Genomic DNA, 25,393 nt, shown 5'->3' with positions numbered 1-25,393 from the left:
TGAGATTAGCTGCGTCAAACAAGTGTTGTCAGTGATCTATATTTGCTTACAGAATGAAAAATGTGTGCCATAAACACTGGCCACTGAGTAATTTCTAGTAGGAGTCATGTCACTTCTCATAAACGATAGGATGGGGACAGGTAGGACATCTCTGCACCTGGGCCAGCGAGCACAGAGATGGCTTTTAAAACAGTACTGGGCCAATCTCTAGCTCAGGAGGCTCTCAGTAAATCCCCACCCAGCCACTCTGAAGGGGGAAGCCAGCCAGTTTCTCCAAGGTTCTGGAGCCTCAGGGCAGCACTTCTGCTCCCACTTTAGGAAGGCTGAAGTGGGGGCACCATGGAAAATGTCCATCTAATATTAGTCCCCCAGCCCCCCACACCCTTGCTCTGACTTGACTAATTGCTGTAATAATTGATAGAACCTGACTTTTACAACTGATCGATTTCACCTCCACGACCAACGGCCACAAACCATTATACTCCAATAAATAACCACACTGGGTGTCACTCGTCTGCCCTCTCCGGGGGCATCAGGATGGCCCGTGCCCTGGCCTGACCTCCCCTTGTCTCCTACCCAGGGCCCCTCCGGGCCGAGCAGCTGGTCTAGAGGGTCAGGCCTCTGGGAGTAAGTGAGAGGGCCGAATGGAGGTGGGGAGTGCTAATCGCAGGCCATCCGTCACCTCCCACTGGCTGTCTGGGGCTGGGGCCAACACCTGGAGCACCCCAGGCAGTATAGAGCAGGACCCCTCCTCTCCTCTCCCTGCGCCAGATTAGTGTGTCCCAGCTTATAATATTTGATAAATAGCAGAATGACTTCCTGGCAGCACTGCTGCGGCTGTGCCTGCCCGCTACAGCTGTGGAAGGTCACTCATTGGGGAAATATGTTTCTGTCAGTGGTATTGAAAAAAGTTTAGTGGAGTGACAGGCCTCAATTTTTCAAATTTTATTAACTCCATCCTCTTAACCATTTGTCTTGAATTCCTTCAGATTCTGGGGGATCTGTCAATAGGGCTTGGGTCAGCAAAGTAAGGTGTATGTGTGTGGGGGTGGTATGGGCTGGTCCTGGTTGGTACTAGTGCTGGCTTGGGTCTTATCATGTAAAGCAGTAGAAATGGTGTTGGTAGGACAGAAGTCTGGCCAACTGGGACCCAGGGAACCCCCTGCTCTTTTCTGGCATAGTGCCTGTCTTTGGTTTGACACAATCATAGATTTTCTGAGTAGAAAAACACCTTAATGGTGAGCTCTTCCAAGTCCCTAAGAAAAGATTCCCCTCCACTATATCAGAAACAGGTGGTCTCACCCTGGCTTGCCTGACTACGCCCAGAGCCTAGCCCCGAGCTCATGGTTCTAAGAGGTCCCCCACTAAACCGAGGACAGAACTCAGTTTCATATGAGCCCCAACTTCTCCCTCCAAACCCACTCCCACCTTAGTCTTCCAGCAAACACTTGGTCATATTTAAAGACTTGGTTCAGGCTTCTCCAAGAAACCTTCCTGGTTTCCCTCCCATCCCAGGTTTGGTATCACCATTTGTGTTCCCACGGGCCCTTCTGCTTCTACCTTACTGATCATTCTGCATGGAAACAGTATGTCACTGAGAGCTCTTGGAAGTCAGGGATCATGTCTGATCCACTGCTGTATCCTTGCTACGCAGCACAGGGCCTGGCACAGAACAAGTTTCACTAAGATTAACCAAATGAATGGATTTCTTTCCAGGGACTATCTTTTGAGATCACACAAAACATGGCTGCTCTTCCAGCCTCAGAAGAGCCCTCTGACAGCAAGTGTATGACTGTTACTGACTCCTGTAGGCCAAAGCTCCTAGTCTCTTTCCTGGTCCCAAGAAATCTCTCTGGAAAATTAGGTCAGGTCAGGCCCAACACCCTCTAGGCCCTGTGGGGGGAAGTGGGCAGGAAGAGGTAGGACAGACTGGCTCACCTGCCCTTCCTTGGGAAAGGGCTGAAATTAGGGTGGGGGAGGGGGCTTGTTACTCCCTCTACCCCTGTCACTACTTGTTCTGGCCCTCTGCCTGCTTCTGTGAATATCAACGAAGATAATGTTAGTATAAGAAGGCTTTAAAAAAACACAACAGTGTACAAATGTGTTAAGCTGTATTATTAATAACATTGACATGCTCATACACTCCCCACTGACACCGACCCCTGTGGTTCTATCAGCCATTTTGACCTTCTAGTGATCCAGGTCTACCACCAATGAGTTTCCCTGACTAACCCCTTCCCCTGCATGTAGCTGGCTCCCAGCTCTCTAAAAAAGCAAGAAGCAGGGTGGTGGTGGGGGGTGGGGGTGGGGGTGGGAGGAGGGTTGGCGGAGCTTGCATGGGTGGGGGCTACCACTTCCCTGCTGTGTGATCCAGGACACTTTCTTCACTTCTCTGGTGGTAACAACTGCTCCCTTGCCTACCTCTAGGGGTTTTGTTTGGACCAAGTAAAACAAAAAGCTTGAAAATGATTGGGGGGAAAAAGACGGTACAATGTTCTTTGTAATAATGCTTATATTCACTCTTCCTTCCATTTTTACTGCTAGCTCCTTTACCATCTTCATCTTGATTTTCACTATTTCAACAGTTTGTTTACCCCCAATTAGAGGTTTTTTTGTTGAATATAAGGGAAAATTCCCCTATAATCAGAGATGTCAGTGTGGAAGGATCTGCTCTTTCTGGATGTGAGTTCCCCACCAAGGAAGCATTCCTAGAAAGACAGAATGACCATGTCAGAAAAACCACAAGTCTTCCCTGTCTCCACCCTGTTGTTTGAACCACTCTTCACACCTGGAACCCTGCTCCTTATTTCCCTGACTACCCCTTCTTCAAGGTCCCTCCCTATGGGTAGCCTCTACCACCCTCCAGCTCTCAGTGCTCTCTTGTCTGTCCATGGGATCCTGTTGTCTTTCCAACACCCTCCCTTTCCTGGGGGCCCATCCCCATTTAGTCCTCACAGTATGCCTTTAGCTCCTCAGGTCAGAGAGAGAAGAGATCTGTCCAGAATGCTGTCAGAATGAGTGGAACCAGGAAGAGCCCCAATTCCCTGACGTCTTGTCCTGAGCTATTTCCATAAATCACACCAGTAAGCACTCTCAAGATATATACACACACATACCTGTGCACCTCTAGATCCGCCTCCCTTGTGACCAACAAGCTTTACCAGCACTCACTACATGCCATACCCTGTGCTGACTCCTTCCATGTATTTCATTCTTAACAATCTGAAGAAAGCAGAAGAGGTATTATTTTCCCCATTTTCCAGGCGATTTAATGGAGTCTGGCAGAAGAGCAAGATGAAAAGAGGTAAGCTAACATTTGTTGGGTATAAGGCCTTTGTACATAGTGTCTGAATTATTCATCATACAAAGACTCAGAGAAAACAGGCTCAGCGAGCTGAAATAATTTGCCCATGGTCACTCAGCAGACAAACAGTAGAGCTGGAATTTAAAGCACAGATTTATTACACTATTCTTTCTTTTGTACACAATTTTACATAATCAGTTTTTTTGTTGTTTTTTAAAGAAGCCAGGTCTGCTTTTCCACCACATAGTGCTATCTTCCAAAGACCTGACGACTCAAAAACAGGAAAAAAAAAATCATCTCTCTTCTTCCTTTCCAGTGTGCTGAGATGCTCCAAAACCAGGATACAGGAGATTTCTAAAGGTAGCTTTGAGATTGACAGCTTTGTAGGGTACGAGATGCCGTTTCCTTTTCCTTTCATTTGGGGCTTCCCCAACTGGGGACCAGGTGAATAGTGACCCACATTAACTGACATCCTAGAAGATTATCTGTAACTCCTAACTCTCCAACAGACACAGTCAGTTGAGACCCCTTGCCTGCAGAGAGGGGGATATCTAAAGTTCAAGGAATAGAGAGCTACTGCCTCATGACTGGACCCAGCCATTCTATTAAAACCCACTGAAAACTGACACTAGGCCAAGTGCTGGGTACACAGTAGGGTCAGACCGGTTCTTGCCTTTGGACAGAACCCAGACTGATGGGAGACAGGAACGGAAAAAGTGACAATGCAGTGTGGTGAGGGCGGACAAGGGGATGAGGATGACAACTCCCCTTCCCACATTACGAGAGAGCTACATACTGTGTAGTTGGAGAGACAGGAAAGCACAGCACCAGCTGGGGAAGAGCAGAGGTGTTACACTGAGTCAGCACTAAGGAAAAAAACACTGGAGACGTCTGGAAAGAGGAAGGTTGGAGCCTTCCAGTCTAGGGTTCTTTCCACCTGCCCACAGTCCTGGGCTCCACCCCCAGACTTTCAATTCCAAGTGACCAGGAGGACTAGACCACACAGAGGTGTCACTATTCTCTTCAGTGGTGGCAAACTCCCCTTTGCCCACCACCCAGAGTCCTCCTTTGAACCCCTAAAATACCTAACTGATCACATACTTTTTTTTTTTTAAAAGATTTTATTTATTTATTTGACGGAGAGAGATCACAAGCAGGCAGAGTGGCAGGCAGAGAGAGAGGAGGAAGCAGGATCCCTGCCAAGCAGAGAGCCCGATGCGGGACTCGATCCCAGGACCCTGACATCATGACCCGAGCCGAAGGCAGCAGCCTAACCCACTGAGCCACCCAGGCGCCCCGATCACATACTTTTTATACACACACGCCTCATCTCCAAAATCAGATGTATCACTAAAGGGATGCCCTGTGACTACCTAGAAAAGGAAATGGTGATGGTTACCAGGCAATGAGGATGGGGTCACAGAAACCCAAGTCATGCCAGACTAACCTCAGTTCCTTTCTTCATCGGGATTATCTGTGTTCAATAGATGTAGTCAGGGCAAATGTGGACTTCATCAGACATTTGATGGGGTATCTCAGGATAACCTGAGGACATGATGGAGAATTGTGGGCTGGGTGCCAGTACAGTATGGAAGGTTAGTAGTGACTGGTGGACTAACCAGACCCAAGGGGAATGATCATAGATGACCTGGAAGGAAGTTCTGAGTGGCAGCAAATAGGGCTGGTCCTGTTTAGTATGTTTATCCTTGACAAAAATATCACAGGATGGTCTGTTCATCAAACCTGTAGGCATCAGATTATGGTGAGAAGAGCCAGATACACCTGGTGGAAGGCTGACATTAAGAGCTGAAACAAATGATATGAAAAGTAATGGAAATAAATGGGAAGTCACGGGTTTTAGAAGAGAGGCAAAGTAGAGATGGTTTGGGAAGTGTGATCAAAATAGGAAAGGGTTGGGTGCCTGGCTGGCTCAACTGGAAGAGCACGTGACTCTTGATCTCTGGGTTGTGAGTTCAAGCCTTATGATGGGTGTAGAAATTACTAAAAAAATAAGTAAAATACTTTTTAAAAAGTAGAAAAAGTTTGGGAAGCCACATGAGAATAATGGGTTAAGGAACTGGAGGTGCAGGCTGGAGAAAAGATAGCTCAGAAGAACATGCCTGCATCTTCAGGTATTGGAAGGGCCAGCAGTGGAACAAGGATTAGATTCATTCTACATAAGCCCCGCAGTAAAGTTAAGGCCCTTGGAAGCAGATTCTGGTTGAATATAAGAAATTTCTAATCATTATCCAAAGATAGATTCTGGCAGCCTCAGGAACAAATGAGTTCCCCAGCACTAGAACGGTTCAAGCACTGAGTGGATGACTATCTAGTAGATCTATTACTATGGAGTTTTTTTTCCCCAAGACTAATTGTTAATTTATGTCTGTTCATTCAGAGATACTTTTTGAGAACCTTTTATGTGTCTGGAATCAAGCTAAGTGCTAGGAATTCAAAAGTGAATAAGAAAACACCGTCCCAGGGCGCCTGGGTGGCTCAGTGGCTTAAGCCTCTGCCTTCAGCTCAGGTCATGATCTCAGGGGCCTGGGATTGAGCCCCGCATCAGGCTCTCTCCTCTGCAGGGGGCCTGCTTCCCCCTCTCTCTTTGCCTGCCTCTTTGCCTCACTGTGACTACCCCCCACCGTCAAATAAATAAATAAAATCTTCAAAAAATAAAAATAAAAAAGAAAGAAAAAAAGAAAACACTGTTCCAGCTCTTAAAGAGTTCCTGGTCCTGCTGGGAGAAGATGGATAAGTTTATTTCAAGAATATCTTGTGCCTCGATTATAGACCTCAGCACAGAGAAGGTTGGCTTCAGCTTAGATTAAACCAAAGAGATCCTGTAGAAATGCAAACACATATTTGATTATTAAAGGCCATAGCTTAATCAAGCCAAATCACTTGCTTAAACCAACTACTGGCTGTGGGAACAGAAGTGTACACTGAAAACACAATTCATGAATTCCGTGCATGGTATTTTGCTCTTAGAGCCTGAGATCTGATCTTTGGCGGGGACTTGTTTATGTACCTACAGATTGTCTTACAAGTGGCTGTGATGTCAGGGTGAAGTGATTTAGCCAGCAGGGCTACCCAACTCTCCATTTCTTACCCACCCTATGGGGACTGCTTCAGCACAGACATAAACATGCTCCTGCCGTTACCTTATTGCACTCGTCACATGGGGAGGCTAGAAGCCTTGATTCAGGGATATGATTGGATTTTAAATCCCAGTCTCACAGGATTTTAATTACTGGTCTGGGGCAGCAGGGATAGGCGCTGGCTGCCTTTGGATGGAGGAGGTCGATACGCCACTCCACAACATATTGAGCCACAATGCCTGCAGACTCTATTGCTCTATTTAATCATCTTTTGCAAAATTTACAGTGGAACAGGAGGGATCAATACAGAATTTATCACATTCTCTTGTAAATATGAGCCAGGAAAGAGTTCCAGGCAGTTTGTTACTGAGTGGGAGGGAACATGTCTGTGTACAGCTGGGTATTAGGAGAGGAGACAAAATCCATACTTCTTGGCATAAGCTACAAATGCTCAGCCAGTCCCCCTTTAAGCCTGAAAGCAAGTTCAATGGGAAGAACATGGATTCATTCATTCATTCAACCAACCAACATTCCAGAGCACCTATTTTATGCCAGACCCTGTAGAGGCTCTGGGGATACAGACTGGTAATTCTGCTCATGAGATCACAAGCAGAGATAGACCACAATGGCTGTGCTACTTGCTAGTGAGTGGTGGAACTTGGCCAAGTTACTTAACAGTGCCATTGTTTCTATATATGGAATATGTAGATAATAAGAGTATCAAATTCAGTTATTTTAATTATTAAAAGAGGGAAAAAAAGCCATAGTATAGAGCTTAGTACACAGTAAGGACTCAATAAATGATAGCTATTGCTATTTTTAGTACAATTACCATTATTAGGCATTCCTTCCTACAATGCATCTCACCGATGGTCTATTGCAGAGATCGCATACTGAACGCGAAGCCCCCCACCCCATCTCTTTAGCAGACAAAAGGGAGAGAAAATTCTAAGACAGTCATGCTTGATAAAAAGTGAGAGTGAAGTCATCAGACTTACAATACTTTCTTGTTTGGTGACCAATAATTGTTGCTTCCAGTCACCAAATAATGACTATGGGGGAGTCTGTGGAAGGTTGGGTTTAGATACACTGAATATGAGAGTCTACAGAATATTAAGCATCAGCAGAGGTATTGGAGACATGAAAATGCTTGGCCTGTTGTAAGGCAAATATGTAGGCTAGTCTGGTTAGAAAAGAGGTAGTACAATAGCATGTAAATAAGTGTTCAAACATAATTCATATATAGAGTTAGGTAGGAAATAGGGTTTGCCTTATTCCTGCCAAGGATTTCTGTTCAATGCAACCTAAGGTAGGGGTTTTCTAGATGAGAGATGTTTCCGAATAGCATGCGGCATAAGCACTAGGAGTACAGGGATCCTCAGCTCATTTTCATTTTGGGCAAGTTTCCTGGAGTTGTGGACTCTCAGGAGACCAGCCCACTTCTCTCTCCCCACAATCCAGCACAGACTACCCTCAGAAGTGGCATCAGGTTCTGTGCCCAGAAAGCAGCTGGGAGCAACTGTCATGGAAGTGAATGACTCGGGATAAAGCAGAGTTCAAAGTGCACATAATAAGAGCCTGGGTCCCTGGGCTTCTGCATTCTCCCACCCCCGCCCACAAATGACAGCTGAGACCAAGGCAGCCAAGCCTGGGGTCTGGGCTGAATTTAGCAGTCAACAATTATACTGTTGACGTCTGGGGCAGAGCCACGTCTCTGCAGAAGGCAGCAGCTTTTGTTCATGCACTGAAAACACATAATCTTCAAACATGCTAATCGCATGTCTGCTTCTGTCTAACAACATTGAAGGGAGGCTGAGGAGAGGGCACACAATGCCCACACATCTGGCTAATTCAGTTATGAGGCCAATCAATCTTGATGGGTTGTCTATAAAACATCAACCACCCCAAAGGACTGACCTGACCAGATGTTTAAGCTTCTGCTGACCAATCCCAGCCTAATGTCCACAGCAGAGAAGAGCGTTTACCAAGAGATGGCTTACACTGCCACTTACATGTTTATTCCCAAAGCTAAGTAAAGCCTTCTGCTTGCATGAGAGCAATTGGTACATTAAAGTGTTGGTTGAGCCAGGCTTACTGCAATGAAGCCCAGGTGACCCATGAACAACACAGATTTGAGCTGTGCAGGTCACTTACACATGGATTTATTTTGAAAAATAGTACTATACATCTATTTTCTCCTCCTTATGATTTTTTTAAATGACACCTTTGCTATGGCTTACATTATTGCAAGAATATGGTATATAATACCTATAATATACAAAATGTATGTTAATCAACCATTTATATTATTGGTCAGACTTTTTTGATCTACAGTAGGCTATTAATCATTGAATCTCGGGGGAGTCGAAAGTTACAAGCAGATTTTTGCCTGCATAGCGCCCCTAACCACTGCATTGTTCAAGAGCCAACTGTATACTAAAATATACAAACTTTCACTCTGACCTTCAGGAAAGCAGGAGGCCTTCTTTATAGGCAGCTTCGAGAACACTTGGAAAAACAGAAACCAATGAAATATTTTTGCTAACTAATTTTTGCTAACTATACTTCCTAGTAGGGAGAGAATCAGGAGTGTGGAGGTGGGCATCTTTATGATATTAAATGCTACAGGCTCCAGTCCTGGGTGCAGGAACCATTCATCTGCTGATGTCTGCTTTTCAACCCCCCATCAAGGCTGAAGGAATTACTCATCTCCCTCATAAAATTGTGGCTTTTTAAAAAAAAAAAAAACAGAAGCCACTGCCAACAAGGACTCTCTCAGTTTATGCTCCTTCCTTTCTGGCCAACTCCGGTCACTAGGCAACAGTCACCAAAAATAAAAGTGGAAGGGCAGTGGGAAGATTAGGAGGAAGGAGAGGGCAGGGAATAGACTTGCAGGCTAGGAGGGCCATTTTTGATTCAGAGCTTCTAACTGGTGCTAATGATTCCATTCCCCTCAAAAGGATTTTTCTCTAATTAATTCTAAGGACTTTACCAAGTTTGTCTCAGTTGAGGCTGCATGACAAACCAGATGGATGGACTTGGAAAAAGAAACTTTTCAGAAAGAGAATCACACATTTAAAGAGAGGTCTTGTGACAGTCTGTGGCTAGAACAGTAGCTGGCACACAGTAGGAGCTTAATAAATATTTACTAACTGAGTAATTATGCTTCAGTTATGATGCAGTTGGGCTATGTTCCTTCAATTTCTATTTGTTAGGTGAGATCTCCTATAGCCCAGTCCCTGGAAATACTGCTAGACGAAAACAAAGAGATCAGGAGAGTATTTTCTCAACCTGAACAAGCGGGGATGAAGCAGTGTTGGAAGGCAGAGGTATGGACCTCATTAGCATACCCAACAACTCTTTCTTCTTCCTCATGGCTACAGTAATCAGTGCTGCTGACCAATCCTTCCTCCTTTCGATTCTTTTCCACTTTGATTTTTATGATACCTAACACCCATGACTTTATCTCCTACGCAGGTTCCTGTTCATTCTTCTGTCTCAGGTTATGGGTAACATCCAAGGCTGAGTCCTCAGCTCATGATCCTTTCTCTGTATGTACTTTCCTTTAAGAAACTGTTCCAGTTGGGCGCCTGGGTGGCTCAGTGGGTTAAGCTGCTGCCTTCGGCTCAGGTCATGATCTCAGGGTCCTGGGATCGAGTCCTGCATCGGGCTCTCTGCTCAGCAGGGGGCCTGCTTCCCTTCCTCTCTCTCTGCCTGCCTCTCTGCCTACTTGTGATCTCTGTCAAATAAATAAATAAAATCTTAAAAAAAAAAGAAACTGTTCCAGTTGGCACAGTTTAAACTATTCCAGTGGTTTGCAATCCTGGCTGTGTATCAAAATTATATGCGAAGTATTAAAAACATATCAGTCCAAGGTGGGAGAAAATATTTGCAATATAGATCACAGATAAAAGGCTGCATCCTTAACATAGAAAGAAATTTCAAAAATTAAGAAAAAGAAAAAGACCAAAAGTCCTATAGAAAAACAGGCAAAAGACATGAAAAGATAATTCACAGGAGATACGAAATGGCTCTTAACTTTAATCATAACAGGAGAATCAAACTAAAACTATGCTAAGACACTATGTCTCACCTACCAGACTGGCAAAAATCTTAAAGCTTGACAATACACTCGGTTGGGAGAGGTGAGAAAAACAGGCACTTTCATATAACATTGTTAGTGGGAATGCAAAAATGGTACAACTTCTGTGGAGGAGAAATTCACAATATCTAACTAAAGGAATATATATCTACCCCTTGACCCAGCAATACCACTTCTAGGACTTAACTATAAAGACACACCTCCAACAATCCCAAATATACGTGTAAGAGGTTATTCACTGTACCATTATTGGTAACTAAAAGAATACTGGAAAACTCAATGTCTAAGCATAGGAAATACAATACAAACACACAGGGGAATACTACGCAGCTATAAAAAAGAACAAGGAAGACCTCTGTGAACTGCTATCATGTGATTTCCAGGAAATATGGTTATGTTAAAAAACCAGACTGCAGAAGAGCATATATCGTGTGCTACCTCTTGTGTAGGAAAAAAGGGTATATTTAAAAATACATATAATTTACCTATACAAAGAAACATGGGGTCAGGGCTCACTGAGGGGAGCAGAAAAAGGGTAGAAAGGGATACAGGAGAGAGTTTTACTTTTCTGAATATATCTTTCTATATAGTTCAAACAACAAAATTAAAACAAAAACAGGTAAGAGAGAAAAGCCTGAAAACTACAAGTGAATTGAAAAATTAACCCAACCGTATTTCAAATGATTAAGACTCACAATGAAGGGGAAAAAATACCACCCAAGTAACTTATGAAGCTAGCATTTGACTCTATACTCTTAGCCTTGGATGGAGTAGGCATGAGAACGGCAAACAAACCCTGATCTGAACTTCATTTAGTAGGTCTGTTTTCTAGAGTGGAACAGGTGAGGCAAAGATGTATTATAGGAGTAAGAAAATGAGCAAATCTATCAGTGCTGTTTGGAGCCAGCATTCTCCCTACAGAAGAAGGGGCATATAAAGAAGAAATGTGTGAAGACAAAGAAGAACCCAGTGGGGAGGGACTGGAATGGGAGGTAGTGGTATTCAGGATTTCAAAAATATGTACATGCAATATGCATATGTGTATAAATATGTATATGCACATACGTGTATGCACATGTGTATATAACCATATATATTTCCTGGTCCTGTCAACAGAAGGGGTAATAAGCAAACATGGTACTCAGGTTTCAGCATATAATACAATTGCTCATTAAAAAGTCTTAGGGCGGGGCACCTGGGTGGCTCAGTGGGTTAAGCCTCTGCCTTCCGCTTGGGTCATGGTCTCAGGGTCCTGGGATTGAGCCCCACATTGGGTTCTCTGCTCAGCGGGGAGCCTGCTTACCCCCGCTCTCTGCCTGCTTGTGATCTCTCTCTCTGTGACAAATAAATAAAAAAAAAAAAAAAAAAAAAAAAAAAAAAAGCCTTAGGGCTCCTGAGAGAAATGGCTGATTCCAGGGCAGCAGCAAGGTGGACACAAGAGGGGAACATCTTGTTCTCCCAGGAAATACGGAAATGCTAAAAAAAAAAAAAAAAATGGGGGTATGCCACACTGGCCAAATCTGAGACAGTTTTAGCATTTTAGCACAACATAACAAAGAACAGTAATGAGTTACAGAACAATTAAAGCAATAGTAGCCATGAGCACATTTTCACAACAGATAAATAAATGTGGAAGAAAGGACTCTTATTTACCAAAGGATGACAGGTGCTGAGTGGTCAATGTGGAGTGAGTGCTGGAGTTGGGAAAGTTGTAAAATATTCATTTTGCAACCACTGTATAAAAGACTGGTTCAGGAAAGACTCATCAATGGGAAAAAAAAAAGAATCATCAATGGAAGCTAAGTCCAGAGGGAAATTTTGATGAGGAGCAGGATAGCTGCATAGTCTTAAAACTGTCTCCCCACAGACTGCTTATTAATTTCAAGGGAAAAAGTAATAAAGAGGGACACCTAGGTGCCTCAGTGGGTTAAATGTCTGCCTTCAGCTCAGGTCATGATCCCAGGATCTTGGCACTGAGTCCCACATCGGGTTCCTTGCTCAGCGGGGAGACTGCTTCTCCCTCTGCCTGCCAGACCCCCTGCTTGTGCTTACATGTACACACCCTCCGCCTCTGACAAATAAATAAATAAAATCTTTTTAAAAAGAAGTCATAAAAATACAGTGGAGAAACCACTTGGGTTTGTGACGGGGTGGGAGTGAGACCGTTAACTGAAAACTTTTGAATTTTGTACTGTGTACTAGTATTAACTATTCAAAACAGGAAGAAAAATAAAACATAAAATATCTCTGAAAGTCTAGTAGGCAGAATAATGGCCTCCCCCATGATATCCACATTCTAATCCTTAGAGCCTGTGATTGTGCTAAATCACCTGGCAAAGGGGAATTAAGGTTGTAGATAGAATTAAGGTTGTTGGGCTGCCTGGGTGGCTCAGTGGGTTAAGCCTCTGTCTTCAGCACAGGTCATGATCTCAGGGTCCTGGGATGGAGTCCCGCATCGGGCTCTCTGCTAGGCAGGGAGCCTGCTTCCTCCTCCCCCTCCCTCCCTCTCTCTACTTGTGATCTGTCAAATAAATAAAATCTTAAAAAAAAAAAAAAAAGAATTAAGGTTGTTAATCAGCTGACTCTGAGAAGGGAAGATTACCCTGGATTATTCAGGTGGGCACAATGTAATCGTAAGGGTCCTTAAAAGTGAAAAAGGGAGGCAGAAGACTCAATGTCAGAATGATAAAGGAGAAAGACCAACTGACCACTGCCAGTTTGAAGACATAAGGGGACTATGAGACAAGGAATGTGGGCGGGCTCTAGAAACTAGAGAAGGCAAGAAAAGAGATTCTCTCTGTGTCTCCAAAAAGCAATGTACTCCTGACACCTTGCTCTTAGTCCACTGAGATCCATTCTAGACTCATTTCCAGAATTTTAAGATAATAAACTTGAGCCACTAAGTTTTTGCTCATTTGTTCACAGCAGCAATAGGAAGGATATATAAGAAAAGTTACAATGGTTGCTTCTGAGGAGGAGGACCAGGGACGTGTAAGGGAGACTTCTTTTTCACTATATATATTCTGGTACCGCTTGAAATTTTTACCTTGTACATTTTTTAAAGTAAAAATCACTGTTGGGGCACCTGGGTGGTTCAGTCAGTTGAGTGTCTGACTCGGTTCCAGCTCGGGTCATGATCTCAGGGTGTAAGGCTGAGCCCTGAGTCTGTCAGGTTCTGTGTTCAGCAGAAGTCTGCTTCCCCCTCTCCTTTTCCTCCCCTCCTCCCTCCACCCTCAAGCACGCGTGCTTGCACTCTCTAAAATACATTTTAAAAAATAAAATTTTGAAAGTAAAAATCACTAGTCACTAAACAAACGACAGTCACCTCAGGAGCACTATTAATTTCAAAGTGGAGTTTAAGTCCTCTGCTCATCCCCAAGGCTCTTCACACTCCCTACCCATAATCCAGCAGGGGGCCCGCTTCTTCCTCCTCTCTAACATGCAAATCTTATTTCTGTTACTGATGCACCTGAAAAGCTTTCCTCCTTCCCTCTACTTGTTTGAACTCTACCTGTCCTACGGGAATGGCCTCCAGTCCCCCTCCTCCACGAAGCTTCTACAACACCAACACTGATCTTTCCCTCCTCATTCATTACATGCTTTTATTCTGCCCTTGGTGTAAGTTTATTTCAGAGTCCTGAACTGTCATGCACTGTTCTCAGTGAGCTTTGCTGATGAGCCTCTGCACCAAACTGGGGTGCAGCCTGAAGGAAGGGCCTGCCTCTTTCTCTTTTTTATTTCCTGTAACGTCCAGTGCCCATTATAAATACATTTATTCAACAAATGTTTACTGAGTACCCGTCATGTGCTAAGGATACTGCAGGATGCTGGGAATATAAACACTGCAGATCCAGACCTTCTACCTTCAGGAAACACATTAATATAACAAAGGAGAGATCTAGTGATCAAATAACTGTATGACTACATGTTGTGGTAAGTTTAAGAAAGAAATTATTCAGGACGCTTTAAGAGCACAGGTTCAGAGGAACCTAGAAAAGGGATACTGGCGGTCAGCTGCAGGAAAATATTTAACAGTTGCTGAATTAAGTATTAGATTAATTCTTAGATTTGCAATTAGATAAATCAGAAGGCATTCATTGAAAGTCACAAAATATGAAAACAGAAGGAAGCTTTGAGATTGAAAGCCAATGATCTAGTTTTAGATCATTAGAGACTCAGTGAGGCAGAGGGTCTCCTCAAGGTTGTACAGCAAGGCTGAATTAGTGCCAGATGACCTAAACCTGACATAGCACTTCCAACCAAACAGCATTCATTACTTCAAAGGGAGTTTCTGAAGGATTCCTGAAGTGGCAAGCTCCTTCTGCCACATTTAAAAGAATTCATTTCTAAAACCATGTTTGGGAAGGAGTCTATGGTATAAGCCTATAGAGAGCATCTCTGCTGTGCTCCTTCTGGGACACTGCCAGGCCTCTGTGTAGAGGAAGAGAAAGCATGAATGCTAGAAGCACAACTCCTTTTGGGTAGGGAAACTTGGTCCTGGGCAAATTCCCAGTCTGACTCTAGGATGGGAACTTTGCTACTATTCTGCAGCCCTTGACCTTCAGATTGACATCCCTTCTTAAAGCTGCAGTGCTGCCCTTTTTCTGTGCACTCTGTCCACAAGCATATTCACTGAAGGAGCAAGACTGGGCTAGCAAAGGGCAGATGACCTTGCTTCAGGAAATCTGAATTCTACTCAGCTCTGTTTCCAGGCCCGGTGCAGGTGGAGGAGAATACTGGACAGAGAACAGACCTGCCCCAGCTAAGGCTGACCTCTCCTTCACCCAGGGGAGACTTGGCCTCCAGCTGCCTCTGTTGGCGGTGATGAGGTCATGCCGGATACCAGCCAGGCTCATGCAAGGACTGCTTGGAGCCGATTACAGTCTTGATGAAATGAGGGTGCCTGGATGGCAGGCGGCTCTGAAGAGCTTGGGCTCTGGTGGCCAGGCACTGATCTGTAACTCAACCATGCAGTGACTCCTCTACATCCACAGGATCTGAGATACAGAAATATCTTTCCCTGGGGGTTAGCAAGGACAGTTCTTTACTCTGCACTGGGTGAGGGGCTGAATAGGCCAAGGACAGAGGAAGGACTCAGGGTCACTGAGGATCCCTGTTGACCTTTACTTACCATGTGGACTGAAATTATACCACCACAGAACCCCTCCATTCCCACATGTCCCTGACGGGAGTACTGGGTCCCTCTGGATGCTTCTCCATAGGACTTTCTCAAGTTAAGTGATGAACTGAGATCTACACTTCAGGTCTCAAAACATTTACTCAGGGAAGACTTCTCTTGCTTCAGACTAGATCAGGTCCCTGTTATGCTCTCATAGAACCCTCTATTCTTCCTTAATAATACTTATCTCAGTGACAATTAGCTAATAATTCTGTAATAATTTGCCTAATGTCTGTATTCTGCCAGAGTCTAAGCTTCACAAGGATAGGGAGATGCCATAAATGTTTAATAAAAGGAAATAAGTGAAAAGACGAGTTTTACAACAAAAACAAAATTTTACAGATAAGTTTTGAATAGTACTCTTTTTAAGATATTTTATTTATTTATTTGACAGAGAGAGACACAGTGAGAGAGGGAACACAGCAGAGGGAGTGGGAGAGGGAGAAGGAGGCCCCCCGAGAGCAGGGAGCCCAATGTGGGGCTTGATTCCAGGACCCTGGGATCATGACCTGAGCCGATGGCAGATGCTTAACAACTGAGCCACCCAGGCGCCCTTGAATAGTACTCTTTAAAAGAAAACTTTCATATACACCAGAGGAGCTCCTATTAAACACCACCTTAGCTATGGAGCCTGTTGGGTCCTCCTGGCTTTCTGGCCTGCAACCACTCACGCACACAAGCCAATCATTTCTGGTTCTTTTTTTTTTTTTTTTAATTACAGAGAGAGAGAAAGAGAGCAGGAGCATTTGCGGGTTAGGGGTGAGGTGGGTGATGGGGTGGGGGGCGTGGGGGGGTCGAGCAGGGAGCCCAACGCAGGCTTGATCCCAGGACTCTGGGATCATGACCTGAGCTGAAGGCAGACGCTTAACCAACTAAGCCAGCCGGGCATCCCCAACCATTCCTGATTTTGAGTGGCATGGAGGATTTTCTATCTTTCTAAGAGCTCTATTGAGATATAACTTATATACTACAAAGCTCACCCATTAAAATATATATTTAATGTTTTTTGGTATATTTACAGAGTTGTACAACCATTACCATAATCTAATTTTAAAATATTTTTACCAGCTTTGTGTAGTGGCAGTATCGTAGCCAATGAGGTTTATCCAAGGTGCAATTATGGCTAATTGAAAATATTTTTACCAGGCCCCAAAGAAACCTTGTACCCATAAACAATCACTCCCCATCCCTCCCACAGACACTTATTGGCATGCAGAGTTTTTAGCTCCATATCCAAACAACATGAGGAACCTTCAGCTTCCAATGATCTGACATGATCTCTTCATCATACAGATGAAAAAAAGTGATGGCAGAGATGCCACAAGTCCTACAGAGGTGAGACGGTGGCAAGCTGGGTGCCTGCATCATAATGGCAGTGCTCTGATCTCTCTGCTACATAGTCTGACTGTGTGTCCCAAATGTTTTAGCCCAATGGACTTCAAGCTACTTGAGGGCAGAGGCTATATTCTGCTCATCTGTCTTCCCTTCTTGGCCAGGTGTACCATCAGGGCGGTGATATCTCAGGTGTGGTCCATGTACTGGCACAGGTCTGTGAGCCCTGATACCAGTTCTTGATGAGGTAACTACAGTGGAATGTCTGGAAACTTTTATAGCAACTTAGGATAATTTTATATCTGTTGAACCTAATGACAAATTCAAGCCTCTATTTTGTATGCCTTATTAAAATATAATTTTTCCAGTAATTTATTATTATTCTTTTTTACAGAAGTATTGGTTCATGACAGATTGACAATTCAAACAACAACAAAAAGAAACAGATCTTTCATAGATTGTTTGAACAAAGTGCTGCCTTAAAGCAACCCATTCTCCATTCCTGTTCCCCTTTTCCCCCTCAGTTTCCTTATATCTCTTGCACTTGCTCTTCCCCTGCTCACATCTGAAATGAAGGTTCTTTCAGTTGTGTCCTCGGGTATCTTTAGCTCTACAGCTCTCCATGGGCAACTCACAGACTTCCACTGCCCCCAAGAAATGAACAGCTCTGAAATTTTCATGCCCAACTTAGCAGTCTTTTCTTCTTGAGCCTCAGACCCATTTACCCAACTGTCTGCTACACACCTCTCCGAGAGTGTCCCCCAGGTTCCTTGATTGGTCAAAAGCTATTTATTAATCACCTGCCATAAGCCAGCTGTGAGTGTTTTTTTAATTTCCTAGGAGATATGAATATAGCAGCAAAATAAAGAGACAGGGCTTACATTTTAGTGGGGAAGAGAGAGATGATAAACCAATAAACATGATCATTTGAGGGACTGATAAATGGCAGAAAGAAGGAAAAACGGGATAATATGAGAGAAAGTGACGGGGGCGAACTATTTTACTAGAGTGCCCAGGGAAGGCCTCTCTGAGGAGGGGGATATGTGAGTTGAGACCTGAATTCCCAAGGGGGATATCCCAATAACTGGGAGAGGTAGGTACAGAGGACCTGCCAAGGGAAGGAGTTCAGTGCACCTGAGGGGTAAGAGTAGGCCAGTATGTAACTGAAGAACTATGAACAAGGGTGGGAAGTGGCTAGAGATGAGGTCACATAGGCAGGCAGGGTCTGGTTCTTTGGGGCCTTACAGGCTCTGGTAAGGAGTCTGGATTTCATTTTGGTGTGGGTTGATACCAATGGAAGGTTTTAAGTAGAACAATGACAAGACTGATTGATTGACTGACTGATTAAGATTTATGTTTTAAAAAGATCTCCTTGGCTATAATTTGGAGGATGGATCTAGGAAGACAAAAATGGAAATGTGGGACTAGCCAAGAAGCTGTGCTGGTCATCACCTTGGGACTAGAGCTGCACTAATGGAAATGGGAAAGTAGGAATGGGTTCAAGATGTGCTTTAGAGGTACAACTGACAGGACTTACTGAAGGACTTGACAGGGAATGTAAGGAAAAAAGAGAATTCAAGGATGATGTCAAGATTTGGGGCCTGAAAACTATGTAGATGATGATATCATTTATTGAGATGTGGAAGATCTGGCAGATGCCAATTTTGGAAGAAAAGCAGATGCATGCATATTTTGGCCAAGTTGACACTAAGATGGAGGGAAAAACAGGAGCTGGGGGAGTGGATTAAGTGAATAGCGATCATTCTTTTTCAGGACTTTTGCCATGAAGGGATGGACAGAAATGAGGTGGCAGTTGCACGGAGATACAAGGCTCAGAAAATTTTTAGTTAGCTTTCTTGTTTAAGATGGGTGATTATAGAGCATATTTTTATGCTGACTGGAATCAGCCAGCAGAGAGGGTAACAAAGATAATGCAGGAGAGATCAGGGATAATAACTGGAAGGGCAAAGTCCTTGAGAAGCAGAGGAAACAGGAGCCTGAGCTTAAGTGCAGGTTTGGTCTTAGGAACTGCAGAGGAAGGAGGGTGGCACTCAAGTACATATGGGGGTAGGCCAATGGAAGCAGTGGGAAGATGAGGTAGTTCCCTTCTGACTACAATATATTTTCTGTAGGAAGTGTGAGGTGGGGTCATTGGCTTAGTAGCTGGAGGAGAGGATAGGAGGTCTGAGGAAATTGAAGGTATAAAAAAGGCTCTAGAATAAGATGGTGACTGTACTCACAAGTACGGTGGGGTGGATGACAGTGAGATTTACGGTTGTAAATGTGAAGTGAGTCCACTTAGCATGGTTGTGTGATTTTTTTTCTCCAGCAATATTCAGTTCTCCTGATACAGACATGAAGTAAAAAGAAACTGGGTTTAACCAGGGTTAGTCAGTGTTTCATCAGATGAGTGCAAAGAAGGGAAAAAGCAGCAAGGGAATCATCGGAACACTGGGCCATGGAATCTGAAAAGTGGGAGAGGAAAAAATGTTCAAAACAGTCCTGGTCATACCCCTGTACCTCCAATCCTGTATTTCCTATCTCTGCCCAAGTACATGCCTTCTACTCAGTCATCCAACCCGGAACCAGGACCTAATCCTGACTCCTTCTCTCTCATGTTCTGATCCTATGGATTCTACTCCTGACTCTTTGTGGGATCAGTCTTCTCTCCCTTCCCACTGCAACAGCCTTGGCTTAAGCCTCACTTAGACAACTGCAAAGCTTTTAAATGAAATATTTTCCCTTTCTCCAACCATGCCTCTTCCTATCCATGTTTTTCCATTTTCTTAACCTTTATTTCAAGTATAACATATACAGAAAAGTACAAAGAATAAAGATGGGCATAGCTCAAAGAATTCTCATCAAGGTAGATACAGCTGCACAACCAGGATCTAGATAAATAAATAGACTACTACTCATCCCAGAAGCCTCTTGGTGTCCTCTCCCAGTTACTACCTGCCTACTTGAGGGTAACCACTAAGCTGACTTCTTATAGCACTGGTTAGTTTTGTCTATTCTGAACTCTCTATGTAAACGCAGTCATACAGTAAGTACTCTACATGTCTGGCTTGTGTCCAGAATGCTTGTGTCCAGAGATTCATTCGTGTCATTCATTCAATTGATTATTCCACTGTGTGAACATTCCATAATTTACCCATTCAATTACTGATAAACATTTTTGAAACTCCTAAACCATTTTTCACATTAACATAAATCCAATCTTTCCCTCCCCTAAATTTTAATCCTCTCCCCCTGCACGATAAAGTCCCATTTCATGAGCAGGGCTTGGTAGAGGCCTCCATTATTGGCTCCTGCTTTCCATTCTTGCCTTGCATCCATACCCTATAAACCCAGTTCTTCTGAACCACCTGCAATGTATTGAATGCATTGAAGTATGCTGCTTCATACTCCATGCCTCTGGAGATGCTGTTCCCTCTGCATTTCTCCCTCATCAGCCTGGTAAACTTGTATTCATCCTGTAAGACTTAGTGCACACACCATCCCCTACACCATGCTTTCCCTGCTCTCCCCTGGGACTGCAAGTTCTTTTCTCTATGATCCCTCAGCACCTCCTATACATCTCCATTAATATACCTGATAGCAAGTCTTTGTTAAAATGTCTGATTTCCTCTCTGAACTATGAGTTCCTTAAGGGCAAAGACCATGTCTGGATCGTCTTTATTTCCCAGGTGCCTAGGGTAGGACCTATGACAGGAGAGATACTCAGTAAGTGTTTGAAAAATGAATGAAAAGACTTGCCTAGGGGTTACATAGGATGCTAGCACTGGAAGGGGTCCATAGGATCAGCTACTCTAACTTACCTATTTTAGAGAAGAAAGGATTTGCCTACAGAAGAAAGGATTTGCCTAAAGGAGAAAGGATTTGCTGGTAGCAGGGCCAGAACAGCTGATCTTCAGCCCAGTGCTCATTCCCCTTCTTTGCACGGCTGGCAAGAATCAGAGGGTGAAGTTTCCAAAGGACAGCCAGAGGCAAAGCCAACTACCTCAGCATCTGGCAGTACAGCCAGATGGACAGACAGTGCAGTGGAACAATGAAAGGAGCTTTATGTTTCCAGCCCCCAAAACAAACTAACAAGCTGTTCAAGGGAAGATGTCAGCACTGGGAAGGCTTTTAGCCTTAGGCAGAGATGGTGGGGAATCTGACTCATTTGATGACGGCTGGTTAACACTGAGGACTCAGTCATGCCCTTGGGAGAGAAGGGCAAGGAAAAGCCAAGAAAGTAAGTAGAAGGAAAGTGGCTAAGGGAAGCCCTGGGGAAAGTGCTGTAGGTTTCACAAAGGCCAAGTGTTTTGGAGGTGATAAGCACTGAAATGGCAGTGGTACTGTAACTACAAAGATAGTTGTAAAGAGGTGGTTTGTGTGTAGAGCTCTAAGACACCAGATATAATCTGACATGAAGATCGAGTGGGCCAGGAAACAAGGGTGCCACATCTCCAAATGGAAAATCTACAGTGGCCTTAGAGATTTATCAGTGCACCCCATCACATACTAAACTGTGTGCAGAGCACCGTGACAAAGGAGGCAGGGGCAAATCAGACACTGTCTTCACCCTCAAGTAGGCACAAGTAGGCAGAGAGGCAGGCAGAGAGAGAGGAGGAAGCAGGCTCCCTGCTGAGCAGAGATCATGACCTGAGCCAAAGGCAGAGGCTTAACCCTCTGAGCCACCCCGGCGCCTTGAGGAGCCCCTATTTTGTATTTATTTTTTTAACAAGTAAGCACTGAGTGTTTTTGAAGTTATTAACAAAAAGTATTATCCATAAAGTGCCTCCCCTGTAGAACATACACATGCCCTACTCCTGACATGACAGAGTAGGTGACACACTCCCATTTCCAGATGAGGAAAGAGAACCTCAGAGCAGTCTGTAGTTGGCCCAAGACCACAGGCTATTTGGTGGCAGGGCTGGCATTCAGATCCTGACTCCATAGTTCATGCTCTTGACTTGCAGCTTTCCTCAACTGGGCTTCTCCTCTGAACCACACACAGGAAACTATCTGAGTAACGATTTTTTCAGTTCTCCCAAGAATGGTGCATAACTTGTACCATTTTAGATGCCTGGGAGAGGAGTTATTCCATGTGTACAGTGGCTGCCTTACAGCATTAGGGCTCAATGCTCTGGAGGAACCCTGGTTGAGAAAGGCTGCCAAGATTGGAGGTATGTCTCAGGAAGATGGATCTAGCAGGGGATCACATCCCTGGGAGGAAACAGCTGCGAAAGCCCCTGAAGAGCCCTAGAAATACAGGTAGACAACTCTAGGGGCTTAAGGGAGGCAACTCCCCACCCTCCCTGATTATTCCTCTTCCTCTTCCTAGTCATCCTCTCTCTCCTACCCTACCTCCCTCCAACCTTCTCTTGTACTTGGCAGTCAAGTGCTGAGGCAGAGCTTTTTAGTTCATTAGCCAACAACACAGGCAGAAGCAGCACAGTCACAGAATGAGAACCACAAAGGCGTCCACTTCTTTGTGGAGCTCAGGAGTAGAAAACTGGTCCTCGTGAGTTCAGAACTCAGAACCCAACCACATAAAACTGGCAAACTCCCATTATCCTTTTTTTTTTTTTTTTTTTTTTTTATTGTGTTATGTTAGTCACCATACAGGACATCAGTTTTTGATGTACTGTTCCACGATTCACTGTCTGCATATAACACCCAGTGCTCCATGCAATCCACGCCCTCCTTAATACCCATCACTGGGCTCACCCATTCTCCCATTCTCCCCCCCTTGTAAAACCCTCAGTTTTCTTCCCAGAGTCCATAGTCTCTCATGGTTCATCTCCCACTCCCTTTTCTCCCCCTTCATTTTCCCCTGCCTTCTTCTAAAGTCCTCCATGCTATTCTTTATGCCTCCCATTAACTCTTCCTAGTGTGTCGCGCGCGCACACACACACACACACACACACACACCCCTGCCCCCTAGCCTCAGGCTTTCTATAACTGACTCCACATCTTTACTCACTAGGGTACTTCCTCCTTTATGTTCCCAGAGCCCCTGTCCAGTCCCCCACCAGAAACCCACCCACCTGTCACTGCCTGTTTCCATATCTATCTCCTCTACCAGTCTGAGAATCTCTCACGGTCAGGGTCAATTTGCCTGATCATCTTAGGATGCCCTGAAGTCTACGGGTTCAGAAATGACAACTACCTAACCCACCGTGACAATGCAGAACTAAAGTAAACCCAGGTCTGTCAGACTCCCAAGCTTGTGTTCTTTCCACTATGTTACAGAACCTCCTAAAGATGAAGAAATGACCTGTGCTAAGCATTCAGCCTAACAATGCAAGAGCTCAGAGGTGGTGCTATGAGACTGGACCAGAGCACCAAGAGAAGCTTCCTGAGAGAGGGATCTAGATGAGAAGAGAGGGAACACGATGGTTGTTTTAGGCAGGATGGAGAAGTTGTGGCTGAAAGAGAATGAAGAAGTCTTTAGGCAGGAGCACAGGTTTTACATAAGGAGGAAATAGGAGACTTATACCTGTCAGGAGGAGAGCTTGACATCTTTACACAATCATGGTGCACTTACCACATATCTGGGCATATACAGGCATTATCACTACTCCCCATGTTACCCCTGTGATACTTCCCAGGTGTTATCTGACAGATAAGAAACTGAGGCCTAGAAAGTTAAGGCAACATATCCAAGGCAAAACAGCTAGTAGGTGGGGGAGGTAGGATTTAAACCCAGGTTGGCCTGACTTTGAGGTCCTCAGTGTCCCTTCTATTACTCCACGCTGCCTCTGAAGGGATCGGAGAACTGCCCACGTTAATAGACTGATGCAGCTGCCTGGACCTCCTCCCAGCTCTCATACGGGGTAACTAAAGCCCTGTGGACACTCAGCAATTTCAAAGACAAGGGTTCTGTGTGGACCTCGTGAGCACAGGCTGCCCCTGTGCCTAGGCCTGCCTTGGATCTCCCAGAAAGTATCCCTCTAAAATTGCTGCAGCAAAGCCAGTGGCAAATATAGGTTGAGAAAACTCATTGGGCAGGAAGGCAGCCCTTCTGCCTTCCCTGAAACCCTCGGGAGGAGGTCAGCTGAGGTCACAAGACCTTGGAAATGTGACTGGCAATAGCCCCTAGGACAAGAGAGCAGGATCTTGCCTCTCGGTTGGCTGGTCACACACACAGGCAGACCAAGAGAGGTCAAGGGGGGGTGAGGGGGGATAGAAGTTGGCAGGCCTGCAGGCCCTGAGTGACGGCCACTTGTTCAGGTCGGGAAAGGAGAAATAAGTGGGTTAATGGTTTTGGCCCTTGAGGCTGGGAGATTAAGGCAGGGGGTGTAAATAGATGCTGGGTAAAAAGGCAGGTGGGCGAACTGTAAAGTTGGGGGCTAAGGGCATCTGTTCCAAGCCAACAGGCAGGAACCATGCCCCTGGAATGGCTCAAAGGACCAGCCTTGGCCTGGGGGGGTGACGGTGGGGGATGGTTCATAAAAGGCCTGCGCATCTTCATTTCAAAGGTGTTCGATCTGGAAGGCTGGGTGAGGGTCTCTCTTTAGAGTGAATTCCCTGTTTGGGGGCTGACGGGAAGCAGGGAATGTAAACCACTGGACAATGGCTTGGAGTACTGACTGATTTTAAGGCTCAGCAGAAACAAGCCCTATGGTGAATGCTCCCATTCTTAGCTGCAAATGTCTTGCCTGAAATCTTTCCAAAGGACAAAGTCAGCAGCACCTTGCTTGGAGACAAGTTTTCTAAGTCTCCATTTCTGAAAGCAGTGAGCTCTTGCTCTGAAAGCATCAGTCACCCCAGGCAATGTCACCACATCCATGAGAAGTCCTACACCTCACAGCATTCATGCCCCAGAGCCAGCCACACCCTGCTGCTCTGAGGCAGATCGCCTAGGCAGGGGGTATGGGCCAGGCCTAAGTTTTAAGCCAGTGTGGCTGTGGCTGACAGAAGGTGGCGGGACTTGGGGATTACTGAGAAACCCCTCCAGCCTAATCACATGACAAGGACTAGAACATTATCTGGGAATGTTAGGCTGTGAAGGAAGGGCTCTGGGACTGAAAGAACTTTCTTTGAATACTGGATTTTGAAAAAGTGATTAGGCTGCAGAGGACAGTTGGCAGAAATGACAGAGAAGAAAATCACAGTGTATTTAAAAAAGATGTTTTAAGCAGTTAGAGAAGAATTAAAATGGAATGGACTCCTGGGGAAGAAACACGGTTCTCTCAGTCATTGCTAGGGTCCAAGGAAATGCCAGCCTGGCAGCTGTTGAAGGTTCCTGCCAGGAGGAGGGGGAGCATAATCAGGGTTACTCAGAGGACTTCTGAGGCCGCTTCTGGCTCCCAGGCTCTATGAAGAATGACCACCAACAAGGAGGCCCTTGGTATCCAGGCCCAAGAGAAAGTCCCTAGGCCCTC

General features: G+C 44.8%; 1 protein-coding gene and 1 pseudogene across 7 annotated transcripts in view; one reads left to right on the top strand and one right to left on the bottom strand.

Moving 5' to 3' along the window:
- The window catches only part of CLPB (caseinolytic mitochondrial matrix peptidase chaperone subunit B), a 141,528-nt gene that overhangs the window by 42,124 nt on the left and 74,011 nt on the right, over window positions 1-25,393 (bottom strand). The window lies entirely within an intron of this gene.
- On the top strand, window positions 16,750-16,928 carry LOC116600394 (annotated as a pseudogene).

The sequence above is a fragment of the Mustela erminea genome, chromosome 9 (assembly GCF_009829155.1).
Source record: "Mustela erminea isolate mMusErm1 chromosome 9, mMusErm1.Pri, whole genome shotgun sequence".
In the NCBI taxonomy this organism is placed as follows: domain Eukaryota; kingdom Metazoa; phylum Chordata; class Mammalia; order Carnivora; family Mustelidae; genus Mustela; species Mustela erminea.
Note: the sequence above shows the minus strand (reverse complement) of the source record. Positions and strands in the feature narration are given on the sequence as shown.